This window comes from Nycticebus coucang, chromosome 8 (assembly GCF_027406575.1).
Source record: "Nycticebus coucang isolate mNycCou1 chromosome 8, mNycCou1.pri, whole genome shotgun sequence".
Taxonomy (NCBI): domain Eukaryota; kingdom Metazoa; phylum Chordata; class Mammalia; order Primates; family Lorisidae; genus Nycticebus; species Nycticebus coucang.
In genome coordinates this window covers 90370228-90377620 of record NC_069787.1, presented here as the reverse complement: position 1 = coordinate 90377620, position 7393 = coordinate 90370228, and the positions used below count along the sequence as shown (strand labels likewise).

Below are 7393 nucleotides of genomic sequence, written 5' to 3'. Positions count from 1 at the left end.
ATTCATTCAGTGCAGGAAGGCATAGAATAGAGTGTGCATCTGTAATGTCCTTACCAGACCGTGAGCTCCTTGAGGAGAGGAACCGAATCTTCTACACACCATGGCCAATGCATATGCTCAGGAGGAAAACAGTTCTAGGGTAGAACTGAGGCTCAGTCACTAGCTGGGTGTGTGAACTTGAACACATCATCTACTCTGGATTTTTTCACCTGTAAAGGGGATAATAATAATGATGATGGGATGGTGTCACTAATAAGTACACTAATTCATGTAAAATGCCTCTTATGCCTGGTACGTGGGGTTTTCACTCAATGTTTGTTCGTTGCCGGGGATGGGTTTGAACCCACCACCTCCAGCATATGGGGCCGGTGCCTTACTCCTTTGAGCCACGGGCACTGCCCAACTTTCACTCAATGTTTGTCTTCCTATCTCTGTAGTAGACGAGCTTCCTTGATTGAAGTCCCAGCTTAATAAACACCTGCCAGTTTAGCTGTGCCTTGAGTTGATGGGCCTCAGGGCTCATGCTCACTGAGCTGGGTCGTTCTGCAGCAAAGACTTACCTGAGGTCCCTATACTTTCCTCTGAATCCATGTCAGGGAAGAGTCCCCACTCCTCTTCTGTTACACAACTATGAATGCAACATAGATAAAAGACAGGAAAAATTAAATTTCAATCCAACGTTCTTGTCTGGACATCTATTTCTTTGTAGGGGTTGCATCTAGGCACCCTTTCCTATGGGAGTTGTATTTGTATCTGTCACAGCACCTAGCAACCCTAGCAATGAACATCTATGGAGCACTGAATATGAATCATGCAGTGTGCTAAACACTTAATGGATATTAATCCGTTTAAGCTTCATAATAAACCCTCTCATTAGGTACTATGACCATCATTTTGCAGATGAGGAAATTAAGATCCAAGGAAATTAAGAAAATCACTCAAGGCCAGGTAGCGTGGCTCATGCCTATCTGTAGTCCCAGTGCTTTGAGGAGTGAAGATGGGAGGATCACTTGAGGCCAGGAGTTCAAGGCTGCAGTAAGCTACAATGTATCACTGCACTCCTGCCTGGGCAACAGAGCCAGATCTCTTAAAAAAAAAGAAAGAAAGAAAGGCTTGGTGCCCATAGCTCAGTGAATAGGGCGCTGGCCACATACATCAAAGCTGGTGGGTTGGAGCCCCACTGAGCCTGCTAAACAACAATGACAACTGCAACAAAAAAATAGCCAGGCTTTGTGCCTGGCGCCTGTAGTCCCAGCTACTTGGGAGGCTGAGGCAAGATAATCACTTGAGCCCAAGAGTTTGAGGTTGCTGTGAGCTGTGATACCACTACACTCTACAGAGGGCGACATAGTGAGAATCTGTCTCAAAAAAAAGGAAAGAAAAGAAAATCCTTCAAGACTATATGGCTACTAAGTGCTAGAACTGGGATTTGAACCCAGCAGTCTGGCTCTAGAGCTCTTAACCACTAAAGCCAGCCTATCTCCCTAAATACTTGCTTCACATACATGCTTGATAAATATGTGTTAAATGTCTGTTAAGGAAAAAGCAACTGAGCCATCATGGCATGCAGTGATCCTCCACACAAAGGTAAAGATGACAGGGGTGCTTTGTTCCTTGTTCTGAAGGCATCTGCCCTGGTTTTCCTCAACTTGAACCCCAGCTTCTTTAGAGCATCACTTCATTCACTGGATGTCCAGACAGGCCTTGTTTAAAGTGTTTTATCTTGTGGCCCCAAGAAAGCTTTAAATTATTCTCTTTTAAGCACTGACAAGAAATCAGCTTTCTATTAGCTGTAACCTTTGCTTCTTGAGAAATAGGCCGAGGGACTGAATGGGCCATTTTTTCACTTTGCTTCTTGCTGATCAGCAGGTCAAGTCTGGCACTGATAAACCAAAGGATACCAGCCTTTCCCTTCCTGATACTATTGCCTCTCATAGCAGGACTCTAAGTTCTTATGCTGACCTTTCAGTGTCTGAGAAGTCAGCCACTACAAAAAATGGGAATGGGAATCTCGGCGCGTTTCCCGCCGCCGGGGTCAGGGGTCGGGGTTCGGGTCGTGGGGCGGAGGGAAGAGCGAGCGGGCAGGAGGCGCCGGCGCCAGACGCGGAGGGAAAGAGCTGCGAGCAGCCGCCGAGAGGCCGCGCAACCTGCGACGACCGAGCCAGGCCAGCCGCCAAGGACACTCCTGAGGACCACCATACCTCCACTGAGAACGCAGATGAGTCCAACCAGGACCCACAGTTTGAGCCAATAGTTTCTGTTCCTGAGCAAGAAATTAAAACGCTGGAAGAAGATGAAGAGGAGCTTTTTAAAATGCGTGCAAAGCTATTCCGATTTGCTTCTGAGAACGATCTTCCAGAATGGAAGGAACCAGGCACGGGTGACATCAAGCTGGGACCATCCGCCTTCTCATGAGGAGGGACAAGACCCTGAAGATCTGCGCCAACCACTACATCACACCGAGGATGGAGCTGAAGCCCCGTGCGGGCAGTGGCCGTGCCTGGGTCCGGAGCACCCACGCCGACTGCGCTGATGAGGGTCCCAAGCCGGAGCTGCTGGCCATCCGCCTTCTGAATGCTGAAAATGCACAGAAATTCAAAACAAAGTTTGAAGAATGCAGGAGAGAGATCGAAGAGAGAGAAAAGAAAGCAGGATCAGGCAAAAACGATAATGCCGAAAAAGTAGCTGAAAAGCTAGAAGCTCTTTCAGTGAAGGAGGAGACCAAGGAGGAAGCTGAGGAGAAGCAGTAAACCGTCTTATTTCCATTTCCTTTCTTTTTAAAATTTTGCTCTGCCCCTCCTTTTCGGTATTTTTATTATGTTTTGTTTTTACAAGGGACTTTATATAAAGAACTGAATTCCAACATTAAGGTTGGAGTTTTTTTCTAAGTTTTTAACCTATTGAAAACAACTTCAGAAAATCCATTCCCCAGTCATGAAAATTTACTGTGCTAACTGTCTTTTCCATAGTGGAAACACTTATTTATAGTCATCGAAAGTAGCAAAATAAAAAACCCATTTGGAACCTGAAAAAAAACAAACAAACAAAAAAAAAAAAATGGGAATGGGTGCCCTTCTGAAAGTTGCCACAAGGCAATCTGGGCCTCCATGGCCCCTGAGTAAAACCAATGTTTTACTAAAAAGAATCCACTTGGGACATCCCTCCCAGGGTCATAAATTTTGCTGAAAGTCATCTCTTTTATTAACTTTCAAAACTTTGGTATTTTCCCCAAATACCTTACAGTTCTGAGTATATATGAAAAACCTACTTAGAGTGACTCATATCACAATTATACTTGGACATAGAGACAGACCTTGGGATTAAGCTTTTAATCTGTTCATTACAGGAGAGAAAAAAATCCTTCCCATTGCTGCAAATCTTCTTAGGCATTGTGATTGCTTCTAGAAAAAGATAATCCTATTTGAAGAAATATTAAATTTTATAAAAAATAGTATTGAGTTACATTTGACCTGCAGATATTCAGAATTTGTCATTGTTAGTCTAAGAAAGGGTTATAGGTGACATGCATTTTATTTGAAAATGTATTGAGTGTAGCTCAGCCCCTGTATCTCAAGCGGCTAAGGTGCTAGCCACATACACAAGAGCTGGCAGGTTCGAATCCAGCCCAAACAACAATGACAACTACAACCAAAAAAAAAAAATAATAACTGGGTGTTGTGACGGGCACCTGTAGTCCTGACTACTTGGGAGGCTGAGGCAAGAGAATTGCTTAAGCCCAGGAGTCGGAGGTTTCTGTGAGCTGTGATGCCATGGCACTCTACCCAGGGCAACAGCTTGAGGCTCTGTCTCAAAAAAAAAAAAAAAAAGTATTGAGTACATCTTGCCCATCTTTGGGTGATGTCTGCAATTTTAATAAATAAATCTAAATAAGATCCTATAGCTCCTATATTTTTGCCATTAATTAAACATTTAATCATACTATTCTTTTGACATCTCTTGTATTCTTGTAGAGTTAATTAGCCTTTGAATTTACATGCACACATTTTACCTTCCCAAGCAATATATAAATTAATTAAGTCAAAGATTGCGTTCCTCTGATCCTTTTTTTTGCAGAGACAGAGTTTCACTTTATGGCCCTCGGTAGAGTGCCGTGGCCTCACACAGCTCACAGCAACCTCCAACAGAGGACAGATAATTATGCGTTACTCCCAAAGACCTAGTTTAGTTTTTTCCAGTCCAGATTATATAGCAGACAAGTAGAGTACGCAGGCTCCTCTGCCCAATTTGTGGAACGTGGAGATTGTGTATGCAAAGAACAAGGGCCAGGTACTTGGAGGGAGCTTGGGAACTGGCTGGCTGACATCAATACCAGCAATAACACAACTGCCCCATAATATTCTTCAGTGGCTAGAAGGGCTTTCCGTCATGTCCTTCGTCTGATAGTGGCTTCCCAGTGGCTGGTGATAAACACACCCTAAGTAGGAGGATGATGCTAAACCTATCTGAACTTTTTTTCTAGTTACACTTAGACCAATCAGAACACATGTCTGAGGAGCATCCTCAAGTGTCTTCTCTCTCTCCCCACCCCCCTCCCTCAGTCTTTTGTACCCTTTATGCTCCTCCCTTCTCCCCCACATAGTTTCTAAATCTATAAGACAGACCAGCCTTTCCCTTCCTGATACTGATTGCCCCCCATAGCAAGACTCAAAGTTCTTATTCTTCCCACCAGAGGGGAAGGTGAGAGCAACAGAGAAGAGAAAGAACTAGCAATCCTGGCTGGCCACACTGTAACAACTTCAAAATCACCATCATCACCATCTACATTCTCTACCTGGAGCCCAGGGGGGTGGAGGAAGGACGGAAAAGGAAGAAAGAGTTGAGCTGAGTCCTGAGGCTTGGCCAAGGGAGGGAGAGGAAGAGGAAAAGAGAGAGGGAGGAGGGAGCAAAGGGAGGAGGAGAAAGAAGACAAGAAAGAGAAAGGAGAGGAGATGGGAAGGAAGAAGAGGCAGCAGCTTGGGACCCAGCAGGCCATGAGCTGTTGTCTCCCTGGCACTCAGCCCTGAGTCATTCTAGAGCCCACAAAGGTCTGGGAACAGGAAATGACCACCACAAGACAGACTATCAGGCAAGTGGACTGTTCTGTAGCCACCCCATTCCCAGAAAGGGAAGGAGGATGCTAAGAGCTCTCGATTATAGAAATCTTATCCCAGGCCAGGTACGATGCCAAGCTGGGTGCCAGCAGGCAAACTGTTCACCTCCCTAATCCTCGCCTGTAAAGGGAATAGGCATGGTGCCCACCTCATAGGTCTGTGTAAGGGTTAAGTGAGAATGCAGGGAAAGCAGTGGGCACAGTGCCTGGCATGAAAAGAGCTCCCCAAGAATGCCAGCCCTTGGTGAATGTGTGGGGCTGCCTCTTCTAGGAGCTGTGGGTGAGGCAGGCAGAGAAACCTGTTCAGAGTGTAGATCCAGCCAAAGCGTAGGCTAATTAGTGCTGCTAATTTGCAAGGAGATATGTTTTCAATGCTTTTGTTGTGGTTCCGTCCCCACATCATCTACAAGGTATGGGCCAGGGCAGGTCATTGTTCAAGTTAATTTAACCTCTGCTTCTCAAACACATTCATTCATACAAATCACCCAGGGATGAGATGGTTTGGGTTGGGCCTTTCTAACAGGCTCCCCAGGATTACTGATGCTGCCTCCCATGAGCCACACTGTGAACAGCAAAGGCTCGCTGATCACTCTAGGGCAGTGGTTCTCAACTTCCTAATGCTGCGGCCCTTTAATACAGTTCCTGTGGGTCGCAGCAGGGTTGAGAACCGCTGCCTAGGGTGACAGAGTCAATGGCAACATCAAAACAACACAGAAGTAAAGGCAAGATACGGGAGCACCAGTTTACATCCAGATGTCCGCTCATTCTGCTCACTGTGGGGGCAAAGGCCAGTCTGAAGGAGCGGGAGCTTGAATAATGCAGCTTACAGAGAAAAAAGAAGGAAGGAAAAAGGAAAGAAGGGAAGTGACATGAAAGCGAATTACTTCTGGGAGACGGTCCTGCTGCGGCCACAGCTCTTCCAGGCACCTGACATGTCCTCCCACTTAGTGGAGCCACCATGGCCCCTGCACAATAACAGCAATAACTGCAGGAAAGGGAGCAGTCTCTGCCCCCACCAGCCGGCCTCAACCGTGGGGTGGAGCTTCCTATGAACAAACGTCCCTGGGTGGAGCTTCCTATGAACAGCAACAACAGAATGACAATGTCAATGGGAAAAGTGGGGGGCTGGAGCATGTACCCTCATCCGCCATCCATGCCGGAGACCTGGAGAAGATTCTTTTGGATGCACAACATAGATCAGGACAGAGTAGTTCAAGAGGCAGTTCACTGGACCCCACCTTACCATCCTATTTTACATATCCAATTCCAGTAACTCTCAAGCCCAATATTTTACTCAAACTCTGTTGAAGCATTTTACTAATCTTATTCTCTTTTTGGCCTATAAGACACTTTAGAATTTCCTAACAGTTTACTGTTGTTTAGAAATTTGCAAGGGCTTCTTTCTGTAAATGTCACCACCAAATTATAATTTTGTCAACAATGCTATCATCTCCAGTTAGTATCACCAGAATTAGACCTATATCATTCATGGTATAAATTTTACTCTTGCAACATAACTATCATCTTCCCCTTAAAATGAGATTAGGTTAGCAAATCATATTAAAAAAGATTTGCTGTTGTTGTTGTTAAGACAAAGGCAAGCTTCTCTAAGCTTGAATTTACAGTTATTGAAAAGAAAACAAAAACAACAAAAAAAGCAAAATATAAGAAAAAAATCCTGGGCAATAACAAATTACTTTGAACCAGAAAAAAACCTGTAGTCCCAGCTACTTGGGAGGCTGAGGCAAGAGAATCGCTGAAGCCCAGGAGTTGGAGGTTGCTGTGAGCTGTGTGATGCCATAGCACTCTACTGGGGGCTATAAAGTGAGACTCTGTCTCTACAAAAAAAAAAAAAAAAGTGGGCCAGGCACAATGGCTCGCACCTGTAATCCTAGCACTCTGGGAGTCTGAGGTGGGTGGATCGCTTGAGCTCAAGAGTTCAAGATCAGCCTGAGCAAAAGCAAGACCCTGTCTCTACTAAAAATAGAAAAACTGAGGCAAGAGGATCATTTGAACCCAAGAGTTGGTTGGAGGTTGCTGTGAGCTACAACACCATGGCACTCTACCCAGGGTGACAGCTTGAGACTCTGTCTCAAAAAAAAAGTAAAGAAAAGAAAGTAAATTATTTCTAAGGCCTTACAGTAACAGACAAGAAGAGTTACCAGAATTTTGCCAACTAGAGATTGGTCTTGTTGAACCTACTTGAATAAATACATTTAAATCATTTAAAATTAGTCAACTGTTCATCAAATAGAGGTTGCCAAATCTCTTAGAAAAGATTTT

At 44.8% G+C, this 7393-nt stretch overlaps 1 pseudogene across 1 annotated transcript; it reads left to right on the top strand.

The window, feature by feature from the left end:
• Window positions 1-1830: 1830 nt before the first annotated feature.
• LOC128591387 (ran-specific GTPase-activating protein-like) lies at window positions 1831-2854 on the top strand (annotated as a pseudogene). The gene has a single exon (XR_008381562.1). The product of XR_008381562.1 is annotated as a ran-specific GTPase-activating protein-like (transcript).
• The last annotated feature ends 4539 nt before the right edge of the window (window positions 2855-7393 follow it).